At 41.0% G+C, this 15236-nt stretch overlaps 1 long non-coding RNA gene across 6 annotated transcripts in view; it reads right to left on the minus strand.

The window, feature by feature from the left end:
* LOC127675187 (uncharacterized) overlaps window positions 1-14786 on the minus strand; it is a 127828-nt gene extending 113042 nt beyond the window's left edge. For 3 of the 6 annotated variants that reach the window (XR_007975447.1, XR_007975443.1, XR_007975444.1), the window contains exon 1: window positions 8549-8802. This is a non-coding gene — a long non-coding RNA (uncharacterized LOC127675187). Of the gene's footprint in view, window positions 1-8548; window positions 8804-14615 lie in introns of those variants that run through there. The other 3 variants (XR_007975448.1, XR_007975446.1, XR_007975445.1) reach the window with 3 other exon arrangements.
* Between the last annotated feature and the right edge of the window lie 450 nt (window positions 14787-15236).

Consider the following 15236-nt stretch of genomic DNA (forward strand, 5'->3'; position numbering starts at 1 on the left):
ATGGGCCTGTGGCTTCCACACCTGACTACAAACATTCTCAGATCACCCGCCACTCATAAATGATGCCTCTTTCCTGAGAAGTTTAGCAAATGTGTTTGTTTTGTTGATATCATTAATACTAATACATAAATTCTAATCAAAAAAGTTCCAAAATGGCAAGGTGGAAACACACACAACACACAACACACAACACACACACACACACACACATCACAAAGCAGATTTCAAATGTGACAGCTTTAGACTTCCCAAAACCTGCAAATGAAATTCCATAGATGATGTTAGGTGCAGTGAAGAGGACGTAGGCTGAATGGATGCTAGACACATAAAGCTTGTAATTAAGTGCATTCTCGAGTATAATCACCCACCCTGGAACAAGATCAAACGTTCGGGACTTAGTCAATGTAAAGCAGCTAGACCTTATACTCCCACAGGAATACAGCACACGACAATGAATGAGGACCTAAATCCCATCTAGTAGGCCAAATGGCCCATGAAGTCAGTGCACGTGGTCCCTCCACAGACACTGTTAATTATGCCCTCAGGTTTTGGTCCAGCAGAGCCTACCATCTTAAAATAAGGCCTGCAGAGAGCCCTCTCTTCCATCACAGAACTATGTAAGAAGCCTGTTATGTAAGTTTTACAAAAGACTGAGATTTGGCCAAAAGAAAATGTGTAGTAGGTTACAGCTAACAAGAAAAGAAAAGTACTAATGTTTACTTCCAACATGAGCGAGCACCTCAGAATTTTTACAGATCCAAAAGTTCCAATATTACAGATAAAGCTGGAGCGAAAGAAATGATTCAACTGCTACCCCACCCCAACCCTAAAAATCTACCCATTTTCTGGGAAGAATGTGACTCCCAAGTATGAATTCTGAACATTGTTTTTCTATTGTATAACAATAAAATAATTCTAAGATCTACAGATTCCACACAAAATTAGTATTTTCTACTATTAAGAAAGGTAGTAGGATGAAGCAGAAGAAATTTTAACAGTGTAATTTAGCCAAAATCGCCCTAATTAATAAAAAATGCTTTTCTTTTTGAGGCAATGTCTCACTCTGGTCCAATCTGTCCCAGAACCCACTCTGGAGTCCAGAATGACTTCAAAATAGTGATAATCCTCCTGCCTCAGCTCCAGAATGCTCAGATTACAAAAACAAACCACCACATCCAACAATAATTCTTTTCTTAATTGATACCCAAGAAGTCATAAAAATAAATGGGTTTATCAAAACATAATTTACAGGAGCTACAAAAGAACCAGATATACATGATATGTATGTATATGTATGCATAATAATAAGTTAACTTTAAAAATCAAGGGACTGGAGAAATGACTCAGGGTAAAGTGCTTGGTATGCAAACATGAGCACCTGAATTTAGGACCTCCATACCCACATAAAACATGGCAATACACATCTATAATCCAAATACTGAGAGGTAGAGGCAGAGATAGGCTGGTTTTTGCTGGTTAGCCTTTGTGAGTTCCAAGTTCAGCAAAAGACCCCAGCTCCCAAAGAAAAGCAACAGAGGAAGACTGGATGCTACCTTCTGGTCTCCATATACACAGAACAGGCATGGGTCCCTACATGCATGCGCATGTACTCAAACACACACATACAGTCCACATACAGTCCACACAATAGAAACTGTTTAATAACTGCCTTTTATTTTGACATGAGTATCAGTATGAATGTCAGCCCCAGAAATACTTGAACAAATTTCGGCTTCCCCAGATTTTACCTTTCTAATGTCACGAGTATTTGTTTATGCACAGCACATAGATTTGCTCAACCAAGAGAAAATGTACAATGTAGGTTAATACATCAGCTTTTCCTTTTGAGACTAAAAGCTCTCTATAAAGCTGTTTAATGTAACAGGGTACCCCTGCCATCTCACATTCCGCTTAAAACTTTTCATAGCTATGTGTGGTCACATATGCCCACAATGGCAACCCTTGGGAGAGCGAAGCAGGACTGAGCTGGAAACCAGCCTCACATTCTCAGCAAGACTCTGTCCCTGTAGTCTCTTCAGAAGCTTTCACAGGCAATGGAGAATAGTATTTTTACTCTGAATTCATAAAATCTATCTGAAAGGAGAACTATCAGTGGTTTGGCAAATGGAGTTGGTTATTTAAGTCTATAAAACAACAAGTTGGTCAACAGAAAGATGCTACAACAGGCATGTATGTTAATCTTTATCTGCATAAAACTTCACATCAATTCTTACACAGCTCTGTTTTCTTTTTTTCAAAAGTATTTAAAGTACTAAACATTGTAGGGGAAAGAGACCAACATCAATGCTGTCACTGCAGGATACTTCCAACATTACACTTGCTCAAATGTCTAACTCACCATTTATAACTATTTTTGGAGTCAACTTATTAATTGAATTCAAAAACTTAATTTTGACTTTTCTGATCAAAAATGGAATTATATTATTTTATCACCAACGAGATGCATCATGTTATCCAATGATTCAGAAAGCCAAAACTTAGGTCACAGAAATCTTGATAGCATTACAAGAATTAGACATGGGTGTCTAAAACCAATTTCAAATGAATAGCTCTAAGGCAGACATTTATAGCTATGGCACCATTACTACATGATCTTCCATGATAACTAATTTATCAAGAATTGTGTATATTTCTGCTTATTTGTGCTTTTTGATTTTCCCTAGATATTTAGTAATACATTAATTACCTTAATAGATCATTCAGGTGTGTAGATCTCACGAAATACCTAATTAAAGTTCTTCAAAGGTTATGTTTTTTGCATTTTGAGACAGGATTTCATGTACAGTCTGGTCTTGATCTCATGTGCACAGACTGGTCTTGAACTCATGATGTCCTTGTACTCCTGATCCTCCTTCCTCTGCCTCCTGAATACTAGAAATATATTTTTTGTTGTTGTTGGGGGGAGGGCATCAAACCCAGGATTTTGCACATGTTAGGTAAGCTCTCTACCACTCAAGCCTATATTATACAATCTTATCTCACTTAAGAGGTTAAAGTCAGTGCATAACCATACTTCCAGACATTATATATATCATCTATTCCTGTATCTTCAAAATTATAATTGTAATTGCAGAGCGTTACAACATTAAACTGTATGTGTATTATATCCAAATAAAATTGTTTCTAGAAATTTCAATCATAGGAACAATAAAACTAACTAAGTTTATTTAAAAGTCTAAGCTATTCAAAATTATGGGGAAAATAATAAAAAAGATCTCAGAAGATGGAAAGATCTCCCATGCTCATAGATTGGTAGGATTAATATAGTAAAAATGGCCATCTTGCCAAAAGCAATCTACAGATTCAATGCAACCCCCATCAAAATTCCAACTCAGTTTTTCATAGAGTTAGAAAGAGCAATTCTCAAATTCATTTGGAATAACAAAAAACTCAGGATGGCAAAAACTACTCTCAACAATAAGAGAACTTCTGGGGAAATCATGGTCCATGACCTCAAGCTATATTATAGAGCAATAGTGATAAAGGAAAAAAACTGTATGGTATAGGTAAAGAGACAAGCAAGAAGATGAATGGAATAGAATTGAACACCCAAAAATGAACCCACACACCTATGGTCACTTATATTTGACAAAAGAGCTAAAACCATCCAGTGGGGGGGGAGGGGGAAGACAGCATTTTTAACAAATGGCGCTGGTTCAACTGGAGGTTGAACAGCACGTAGAAGAATACAAATTGATCCTTTCTTATCTCCTTGTACAAAGCTCAAGTCCAAGTGGATCAAGGATCTACACATGAAACCAGACACACTGAAGCGTGTGGAGAAGAAAGTGGGGATGAATCTTGAACACATGGGCACAGGGGAAAAGTTCTTGAACAGAATACCAATGGATTATGCTCTAAGATCCAGAATTGACAAATGGAACCTTATACAATTACAAAGCTTCCGTAGGGTAAAGGACACTGTCAATAGGACAAAGCGGAAACCAATAGATTGGGAAAAGATCTTTACCAATCCTACATCTAATAGAGGGCTAATATCCAATATATGCAAAGAACTCAAGAAATTAGACTCCAAACAATCAAATAAACCATTTAAAAATGGGGTACAAAGCTAAACGGAGCTCTCAACTGAGGAATATCAAACAGCCAAGAAGCACCTAAAAAAAATGTTCAACATCCTTAATCATCAGGGAAATGCAAATCAAAACAACCCTGAGATTTCACCTCACACCAGTCAGAAGAGCTACAATCAAAAACTCAGGTGACAGCAGATGCTGATGAGGATGTGGAGAAAGAGGAACATTCCTCTTTTGTTAGTGGGATTTCAAGCTGGTACAACCACTCTGGAAATCAGTTTGTCAGTTCCTTAGAAAACTAGACATAGTACTATCTGAGGACCACTCCAGCATATACCCAGAAGATGCTCCAACATGTAATAATGACACATACTCCACTATGTTCATAGCAGCCTTATTTATGATAGCCAGAAACTGGAAAGAACCCAGATGTCCTTCAACAGAGGAATGGATACAGAGAATGTGGTACATTTATACAATGGCGTACTACTCAGCTATTAAAAGCAATGAATTCATGAAATTCTTAGGCAAATGGATGGAACTAGAAAATATCATTGTGAGGTAACCCAATCACAAAAGAACACACATGGTATGCGCTCACTGATAAGTGGATATTAGCCCAATAGTTTAGAATACCTAAGATATAATTCACAGACTTCATGAAGGTGAAGAAGAAAGACTCAAGAGTGGGTGCTTCGTGATAGAATTCTTTAATGTTGCACTCAACAAACATAAGACTTGTGCATTGCACATGATGTATCTTAGGGCAAGATGATGGCATCAAAAGCTATGAGTAACAGGGGGGCAGGTCTACCTGATGAGACTTGCCCAATAAAATTCAGAGGACAGAAGAGGAAGATGGGGAGGAGGGGTGGTTCCTGAGAAATAGGTGCTGGAAAAGATCATGTAGCTGGGGTTGGGTCTGGATAAGGATCAATCAATCAACTGATTCCAAGGCCTATAGCACCTAAGCATGGGGCTCTCTGAGCAGGCTAGATCTCAGCTCATCAACACATCTTTCTACTAATATTTCCATCATTGCTCCACATCACCTCTGTAATTTCTTCATTCTCCCCTCCACCCACCTCCACTTAATCTTCTATTTAGAACACAAATATCCAAATGTAAAATTTTAAATGTGAGAATTTTAAATTTTTAAACAAATAAAAATGTCTCACTTTAGAGCAAGTACTCTTAAAACTTGCACACTACTGAAAACTGAGACTAAAACTGTGCATAGGAAAGTGGTGAGCACCGGTGGCTCCACCGGCTTCTGTCTCACGGGTGCTATCAAGTGGATGTTGAGGGTCTTCTTATCTTTATACCTTCTCTTCTTGTAACAAGTCTGTCTGTCTCCATAAAGTGTTCATGAAGGGACAAAGAGCTGAAAGCTCAAAATAAGTATCGCGAAAAAGTCAGTGCTGGTGTCAAATGACAGAGATGGCTTTCACTTTTTCATCTCTTGTTCATCATAAAACAATGCGTTGGAAGTCTGATATCACATAGTATGCAATGCTATTATGAATCTTTACTAAGCATCTAATATTGGCCCAAACTTAAGAGAAAAGAGAAGCAGAAAAGAAAAGAGGAACACACCAATACCAAAAGCAGGAGATGGCTTTCTCCAGTACTTTGTAACTAGACCCAAGCCCTTTCTTTAAATGATGTGGCTCCTTCGTCCTACAGGCCACAGTCTTTGCCTCTGGCCTGTCTCCATAGTCACCTACCCCACACTAACACAGTGCTGCACGCAGGGAAGCAGCATGGAATATGCCCCAAGAAATGCCAAAGAGGAAAGTGAGCACTGCTATTCTCATAAAACCCGTCAAAAACTGGACCAGGCACAGCCCCTTCAGTAAGGTGCTCCCAGGACACCTGCTTGAGAACATTGAAACAAATAAAGATAAGGGATATGCTAAGCTATATGGAAAGGGGAGGCAGAAAAAAAGTAAGAGGGGTAAAAGCTGTTGGGGTTCTTTACCTAAGTGCTCAGCCTAGGAGAGGGGCCAGAGTTGCCCTGGAATCAACACAATTAGAACTCTCCCTATCTGAGAGGAAGTACTCAAGACTCCCATGTCCATCCGTAATGTCCTCTGATCATATTCGAAAGCACAAAGTAATGAGAAACATTCGGATAATTTAATACCGACCTAAATGAGGCTGCAAAGACACGTCAATTCTATCTACAGGGCACAGAGATGTTTGCCCTCATAGGATATATACTGTGTTGCACGTGTTCCCAAGCCTGTGCTCACACACACACACACACACACACACACACACACACACGCTACTCTTACCCCTCCCATCCACAGGTATGAATGCATCTTACTCCCACATAACCATATACAAGGGTGTGTGTGTGTGTGTCCATGTGTATGCACACATGTGTGCTTCTGTTACTCCCACCTCTCAGTCAATGGGGAAAAAAAGAACGATAAGCCACTAAAGGAAAGGTTGCTTTGAAAAGAACATTGAAAAAAATGTTTCTAGATGTAGCATAGAAGACAAAAGACTTGTTTTCACTCTGTGGTTATTCTTTAATGGTATTTATCCTGTACTGCATTTTGCACTGCTTAATTTTAGGGTTATTGCTTCTACTTCACACATAAGACCTTGAGCACCTAATTTTTTATATCATAAAACCTCAAAAGTTTGATAAATTTTACCTTCTAAAATAAAAAAGGAAATGTAGCTTGGAGTGGGTGTTCACACTGCAGTAACAGCACTGGCCAGACAATAAGGATCAGGAAACGAAACCAGCCTTGGCTACATAGCAACTTTGTAGCCAACCTGAGACACCACTGCCCCTCACCCCACCCAACCCCAGCCCACCCAGACCCCACCCCACTCCATCTCAAAACAAAACAAGACTAAAAATGTCTAAATGTTGAGTTCTACTTTGCAAAACAAAGCAACTAGAACTCACACACCTGGGCAGGATGTAGAACTTACACATAAAAACCTCACAAAGTTTAAGAGCTTTTCTGTTTTAATCAATCAGTACAGGACTGTCTAAAGGCTGTGGTTTTCAACCTTCTAATGCTGTGACATTTTAATATAGCACGTCTTATTGTGGTGACCCCCAACTATAAAATTACTTTCATTCCTATGTTATAAAAAATTTTGCTACTGTATATTTTTATTTTTTTTTATTCTTTCATACAATTATATCCCTAACTCAGTTTCCCTTCCCTCCTCTCCTCCAAGTCTCTCCCTGAACCTTCCTTCTCCCCTAGATCCATTCCTCCTCTACAGGCCTCCCAGGGATATTAACACAGCACAGTAAGTTGCAGAAAGACTAGTTACCTCCCTTCATTTTTAGGCTGGACAAGGCAACCGAGTAGAAGAAAAATGGTCCCAAGAGCAGGTAAAAGAGTCAAAGACAATTTCCCACAAGAAGATCAACCTATACAAACCATAGCATACATGCATAGAGCCTAGGTCAGACCCCTGAAGGCTCCCTGATTGCCACTTCAGTCTCCCTGAGCACCTGATGAACCCTGGTTGTTGACTCTGGTTTTTCTTGTATTCTTGACCCCTCTTCTGGCTCCTATGACCCCCATCTTCCTCAGAATCCCCTGAATCCAGTCTAATATTTGGCTGTGGGCTTCTGCATCTGTGCCCATCAGTTGCTGGATGAAGACTTTCTGATGATGCTTATGCTAGGCTTTAGGTTCTGGTCTATGAGTATAGCAGAATCATTTCATTGACTGCTCATGTTTGGTTCTATCCTGGGACTCTGGACTATCCAGTCTCTGCTCTTGGTCCTCCAGGCAGTGTCAGGGGTGGGCTTCCTCTTATAGCATGAGTCTCAAGATGGAGACTGATTGGCTGGCCACACCCACAAGTTCAGTGCCACCTTACAGGTAGGATAAATCATATACTGAAACTTTGTGGCTGGGTTGATGTCCCACTCCCACCACTGGAAGTTTTGCCTGGTTACAGAAGACAGCTCACTCAAGCTCTGTACCCCTAGGAGTCTTAGCCAGGGTCATCCTTGTAGGTTCCTTAGAGTTTCTACTGCACTAGGTTTCTACCTCACCTTTGAAATGCCACCCAATTCCAGTTGTCTCTCCCAGTACCCTCCATCCTCCTTCCATCAGATCCTTCATGCTCCAGTCCATTTTTCCTTGTTATGAGCTGTAATATACATACCAGATATGCAGATTTCTGATATGCAACCCCTGTGAAAGCGCTGTTTGACTCCCCAAAGGGGTCGTGAACCTCAGGTTGAAAACCACCAGCCTAAGGTCTCATGTAAAACCCCCAGTGAGTTATTCTACATATAGCACACAGACATTCATCTGATGGCTCTTAAAATCTGAATAACGGAATGCTTGTCCCATGCCATACTGGGTTTAGTACAAAGCATGAAAAACAAAGATTTATGATACTGTCATATCAGTACTTTAGAAATATAATTTCATAATAGTACTAAAACATTTGGTGACCCACTCATTATTGATCTATGTCATAAATAAATATACCTGTATTTGTCCATCCGATCTCTATTTCTCTTTCTCTTACCTAACTCCCAGGCACTCTTCCCACCTCTATCTTCAGGGAGCTGGGATCACAGGAACATCTCCCAACTTCTCATGGACACTCCTGCCACACATTTGTACACACTCACACAAACTCCCTGTCATTGTGTCATTGTGTGGTTGCTCTTTGGGATCACAAGTGCTACTGTGATCAATGACCAATAAACAGCTCCAAGTCTTTCCTATAATTTTCTTTTCCTTTGTTACTCCAGACAAACAAATTTAGTCTTGGCTGTCCTGGAACTTCCTCTCCTGACCAGGCTGGACTCAGACTCACAGAGAGCCACTGCCTCTGCCTCCAGAGCTCTGGGATTAAAGCATCAGGAGACTCATCACCCCCAACAGTCCATTGAAGCCACTAAGGGGACACCAGAAAACAAGTGGCAATCACTGGCTACAACGAGGGTAGACTAGGGGTATGGATTTGCTGTCCCTTTCTTTAGAGTCAGGTAGCAACCACCTAAGAAATAAGGATGCATACCTCATCTCTTAAAGACAGGAAGGCTGTTTAAGAAGTGCACTGAGTAATGAATTTAACTCATGCACTAGACACTATTGTAAGTAAGCTGATGACATTTAAATTTGGCTTGAGACCTGGCAGAACTTATGAGATTAAAAACAAAGTCCACTGTTAATTTTATTTAGAGCTAATAGGCTCTGGAGTGAGACTGTTTCCAAAGAAATCTGATGTTTTATTCCAACCATTTTGAAAGAGAGGAAATCTTTAACTTTAACAGCAGGCATTGATGACAACATGGACACACAAAATACAACACATAGACACTCTTGGCAAGAGCATAAAATGGTACAAATGTTATTAACCCCACCCCCAAAAAGGCAATTTCTCAAACTACAAAAGGCAGACTACCACATGGTATGATCTAGCAACCCTATATCATAGTGTTATCCAGAAGGACGGAAAGAAGGAGGGAAAGAAACGCAGGGGTAAAGTGAGACCATGTTTTGGGGTTTGGTTTTTGTTTATCTGGTTGGTTGGTTTTGCTTTATTTTTGACAACATTCCAAAACTGAGAACAAGGAAAATATTATGTAAGTTGGACTTCATCAAAATTAAAATGATAGACAGTGTTAGGAATGTTTCTGAGGGCCACTGTTGCTCACTGTCACTAGTATTGAGTTAACATTTAACATGTAATAACATATTGTCTGGAAAAAAACATTCTTAAACTTCTTTCAAAAAATTTTAAATTGTTTCAAAGGGCATCAAAAATATAAAAAGACAGCTCACTGAATGGGAGAAAGTATTTTCAAATCTTGAATCAGATAGAGAATTGTAACCACACTGTATCAACAACTCTTATACCTCAACTATAAAAAGACAATCTAGGGGAAGTGAATGCCTCAGCAGGTAAAGGTATTTGCCACCAGGCTTGAAATCCTGAGTTCAACCCCTGAAACCCACATGGTAAAAGAGAGAGCCAACATGCAACACGGGACACATAGTCCTAACTTTTACCACATATGTATTTTTTAAGACCACAAGAGGTTTTTTTGGTTTTTGGTTTTGGTTTGTTTTTCTGAAGACAACTCAAATGGACAAAACGAAGGCCACATGATCCAACAATTCTTCTTAGAGGTATACATCCAAGAGAAATAAAAACATCTGACCCTCTCCCAAAGAAAGTTCTCAGCAGCATTATGCATAATAGTAAAAAATCCATAAATTGATGATGCTAAAAGAAACTGTGTATCCATATAATGGGGTATTATTAATGTACATTTTAAATGGTGATTACATGGTGGTATGTGAGGTATCTCACAATAAAGCAGTTAAAACGAAACCACTAGGATTTATATCACCAAGCAGTTGTGGGGAGGCAGCCATAGAGATTACCAAACTGGTTGTTTGGCTAATAGAATGAGAGGCAGTGCCACAAGGAGAAGGAAGCGTATGCACAGAAATGCCCGTAACTGAAGCCATTATACTGTATGCTCACTTAAAACTCTGCTTTCCAAGGCAGACATCCCCAAACACTGAGTGGGTCAAGATTAGCCACCAGAACCAATGGCATTCATGGTGATTCCCTGCCTTCTCCTCAACAATGAGGCTGAACTGGGTGGCTAGTGAACCCCAGGGACCTGCCTGTCACTGCCTTCCCAGCCCTGAGAACAGCAGTGAAAGGTGCCATGCTGGCTGGCCCATTATACATGTTGGGGAGCAAGGTCAAGTCTTCATGCTCCTGTGGGAGGCGCTCTACCAACTGAGCCCTCTTCCAGCTCTGAGAGTTCATTATGATGTTTAAAATGAAATCTTTTCCATTCTACATATCCAAGTATTTGTATTTATTATTATGTGAAAGTGACCTGTAATCATTCCTCTTCTCCTCCATATTACAGCAAGCATGAAAACACATGTATAAAAACCAGGTGATAGCCACACTGTGCTATGGCAGCCACAGCAAAGCAGGAGCACAAGGAGATTCACGTGCTCCATTTTAAAACCAGATTTATAAAACATACAAATCCCTGTTAAAACATTTTTCACGATTTTGCAGTGTGTAAAAATTATGAGACGTAAGTAACATAATCATTCACATATCTTTAGTCCATACAAAAATAGTTGTAATGCACCATAATAGTAATCAGAAATAACATTTTCCCCCTCTGAGGTTAAAGGAGAAAAGAAGACTTTCATTCCTGTCGAAGGTATTCAATTTTCCCTCAAATGAAGTTTAGATGAAAACAATGGGACTGACAAGCTCCACAAGGCAGATCTTGGCAACTCTCAACTCCATCTATCTCCTTGGCCGGTTAAGCAAAATTCCTTCACTAACTGTTGGTCTTCGCAATAACTCCTACAAAGCTCATTGCTGCCTCTGTCAGCCTATCCCCCATGTTGTACATTTATTCCTGGGATGCATATCAACATGTGGCACATGTCCTTGACATGCACAGAAGAGCTGCACCCCAGGACAGCAGCATGCACGACAATAGTCTCCACTCTTGCTTCTTTGTGGTTGCTGGGATGTAACGGAGAAATCTAATAACTGTGACAGTGGGGCCTTTCGGGTTCTCCTTGCCTTTGCAGACAGGGAAGCTGCACAGACGCTAATGAAAGGTTAAATGAATAGGGATAGCTGACAAGACATACAATAAAGAAGGAGCTTGGTAACCCACAGACACTGAGCAGAGATCCTTGGCGCAAGCAGAGAAAGGACAGCACATTGCCGGGTCACAATATTTAAAACAGCTTGCTATACACAGAGGCTTTGTGTCTGGGTACACGTCTGGCTTTGGACTAAGGGTGAAAAAGATACCAAAAAGGAATTTCAGTATGGGGCACTTTTGGCAAATGTTAAGGTCATAATAAGAGAAAAATGTTTTTGTGTGGGCTGTTACATCTCTGTACTAAACACACAAAGAGCAGGGACAGTGAACTCATGAACCCCAGGTCCAGGACAATACTGTACATTTTGATAAGTCTTAAATCCTGTATGTAGAAGACAGACTTGATGTGATTCTCACTGGTTACACACACATGCAGTGACTCATTTAGCAGTTCCACATCCTGCCTTCCATGTGGAGGGATCCCTGATACTGGAGTTCTGGTCCTTAGCTTGTGTAATCGGTTACACTTCAACTGAAACCCGCAAGTATCTTGGACTCTGTAAAACTGCCAGCAGTTGCTATAAAGAACTTACCAGGCTGGCAATTTGTAAATTTCAAAACAAAGACCTTAAAATTTCAAGGGGCTACAACTGTGAAAGCACTTTAACCAGAACTCTTGGTTGCAAAGCTTAGCTTTGGCCTGTCTCCCCACACCTTCAAGGTTCCTGGAGGAACAAATCCTAAATCAGTAGAGCAAAACAATTTAAATTACTGCTGGAAAAGTGAAAATGCTCCAGAATGTCTAAGAAACTGCAGTAAAAAGGACAAAATTTACATTGTCATATACATAATTTTTAAAGAAAATGGTACACTTCTGTTTTGGCAACAACTTTTAAAATGACATGTCTGTATTACTGTTCTTATGCATATTCATGAGTTAGAATATAGGCTCACAACAAATGGTAAAGGAATACTGAGAATGTGTTTTAAAACAAGGGAGGCTCTTTGAACACCCAAATTAAATTATAGCTGAACTTTTGAGTGGACTGAGGGTTCTAATAAGCAACAAATAAAGACTTTTATTGGCTAGCAACATAATGGGAGCTACTGTGCTAAGAAGACAAATCTGGGTAGTTTATATCCCTGGATATAAGATTTACTTAAATGGTAAATAAATGTCAAAGTAACATCCCTAAAAAGTAATATGTAAATAATGAAAATCAATCACTATCACTGATTATTTAATATAAACATATCACAAATGTTACTCGTTGGACTGATTAACAAATGCCAAACAGGAAGTAAGAAAACATTCAACTCTGATGTCTAAATGTAGCTTATTTACTGATTAAAAATATGCCAAGTTTTAAAATGATTTGCCGTCTATGGTGACAACACAAAGCTTCCTTCTTTTGAAGGAAAGTTTTCTCCATAATCTGGAGTTGTATGCAGAAATACTTGGAAACATCATCCACAGGGAGAAGTAGCTGTCTCGTGACCTAGAGTAGGGTAGCGTGCTCCTCAGTGAGTGGATGGGAAGCTGCTTTTAATGGCACCTGGAAGGTGGGCCTGACAACCTGAGAAGGGCTCCTTCCGCTGGCACACTGGCTACACAGTCTCAAACACTCAGATTGTTTGGTTGCACCTTACAGCATTCAAATCACCTACAAGGTAGTCCTAGAAGCTTAGCTGATTCCTTAACTGTTTTCAATGGAAATTCTGTTGCTTTCACCACTGTGTGTGTGTGTGTGTGTGTGTGTCATGTGTCACCTCCAATCCTAAACTCTAAGCCAGTTATTGTGCAACATTCTGACTGCCAGAGTTCTTTTTTTTAAAAACTGTAAGTATATCTAATAAAATCATGAGGCTCCCAATAGCTCTTTAGAGAGCTTACTAACCAGCTATACTATGTAACTCCTGACCAGCAAGAGATGTTGCAGGAGAACAGCTGTTTTCAACTCTGTTTCTTGTCAGGATGCAGATGGTAAATGAGACCATCTGCAGAGGAATTCAGAAAGCACGGCTCCTTTATACATTCATCACGTTAAGACTATTAATTGCTCCCAACCTAAGCTTTATGTACAAGGGCTCTATAGTGAAACTGTAACCTGTATCAACTATGCGTGATTTCTCAATTTACATTTACTCACCTTGTATAAAATGAATTCTAATCTCAAAAACCAACATGTAAGCATTTCAAAGAAATCCAACTTGTAACCCGCTCTCAATTTTAAAATTTAAAAAAGAAAACCTCAGAGGAGAGAATAACCTGATCTATGAACAGGGTGTCTGTGGAATTTATGTAAAACAAAGATACTGATGGTAATTCATAGAAAAAAATCTTCATGCACCATAATATTTATACACAATCCTGTTAATAACTTTTTTATTGTTTAATCTTTTCAGCAATTCAGTATTGAATATTTGGGAATTGTACTTATTTAGAAGACTATAAATAACATAGTTGCAATATGCCATTGATGTTTTGTCCGTCTTACAATAGCCATAAAAGCCACTATTACCCTGGCAGGTCAAGCCAAGCAAGTGAGTGCAAGCATTGCTAAAACAAACTCTTCATCCTTGCTGAAGCCACCTTTCAAACATTTACAAAATATTTAAAATAGCCCTGAGGCTTAACTCTAAATTTAAAGTAAGGGAAACCGCTAGCTTCATCACCTACTTTGGACTGCCTTAATCTAGGAAATATTCCCAGGAACAACAAAAAAGAATAGCTCCCTCTCCTCTCCCACCGCATCGCTGCGGTCCCCACGTGGGCCGAGCCCAGGCCCCGTTCCCAGCCGCCGCCGCTCGGGCTCTGAACAGGCCGGCAAGTTGGGAAAGCTGCCGCGGGATCCGGCAGCTCCGTGTATCCCGGGTCCCCGCGTCCCGCGCCCTCCCCGAGGGCACCGGGTCCCCAGAGTCCCCGACTGCCCGCCGCTCACCTAAGGCGCGGGGAAGCCCTCGCTCCCGTCCGCCTGCGCGCAGCCGCCTTGAAAACTTGGGGCCAAGTTGAGGGGTGGGGGTGGATTTCGGGAGCGCCGCCGGCTGCCCGCCTCCTCGCGAGCGGCGCTAGAGGAGAACGCGGCCCGCCGCGGCCCCGGGGCGTCCCGCCGGCTCTGTCCCCACCCAGTGCAGCCACAAGCGGAGAGGAGGTGGAAACTTCTTACCTTCTCCGCGCGCTGGTGGTCAAGTGCAGCCCCGCCTCTTGGTCTCCTCTAAGCGGCTGCGCCTGGACCCGCCCCTCGGCCGCCTCAGCTCTCCGCTCCGCCTGCTCCCTCCCCGCCCGGCCGCTCCGGGCCGCGCTGGCCGCCCGCCCCACTCCCCACCCGCCCGCGCGCCCTCGCCTCGGGCCCTAGGCGCTCAGGTGATGGATTTACACCTGCGCCCAGGGTCGCGCTCGCTCCCTCGAGACACAGTAAAGTCTAGTGTTCAAGCAAAAGCCAACTGTTAAAGTTCTGTTTCTTCAAGTTCCAATATAATTGCATCAAACAGAGGTCCCTAAAGAATTTGTTTTTAATCTCCTGTGTTGTCTCAGGCCAAGTTACCACTCTCTTACTAAATTA

Source organism: Apodemus sylvaticus, chromosome 1 (assembly GCF_947179515.1).
Source record: "Apodemus sylvaticus chromosome 1, mApoSyl1.1, whole genome shotgun sequence".
Classification (NCBI taxonomy): Eukaryota; Metazoa; Chordata; class Mammalia; order Rodentia; family Muridae; genus Apodemus; species Apodemus sylvaticus.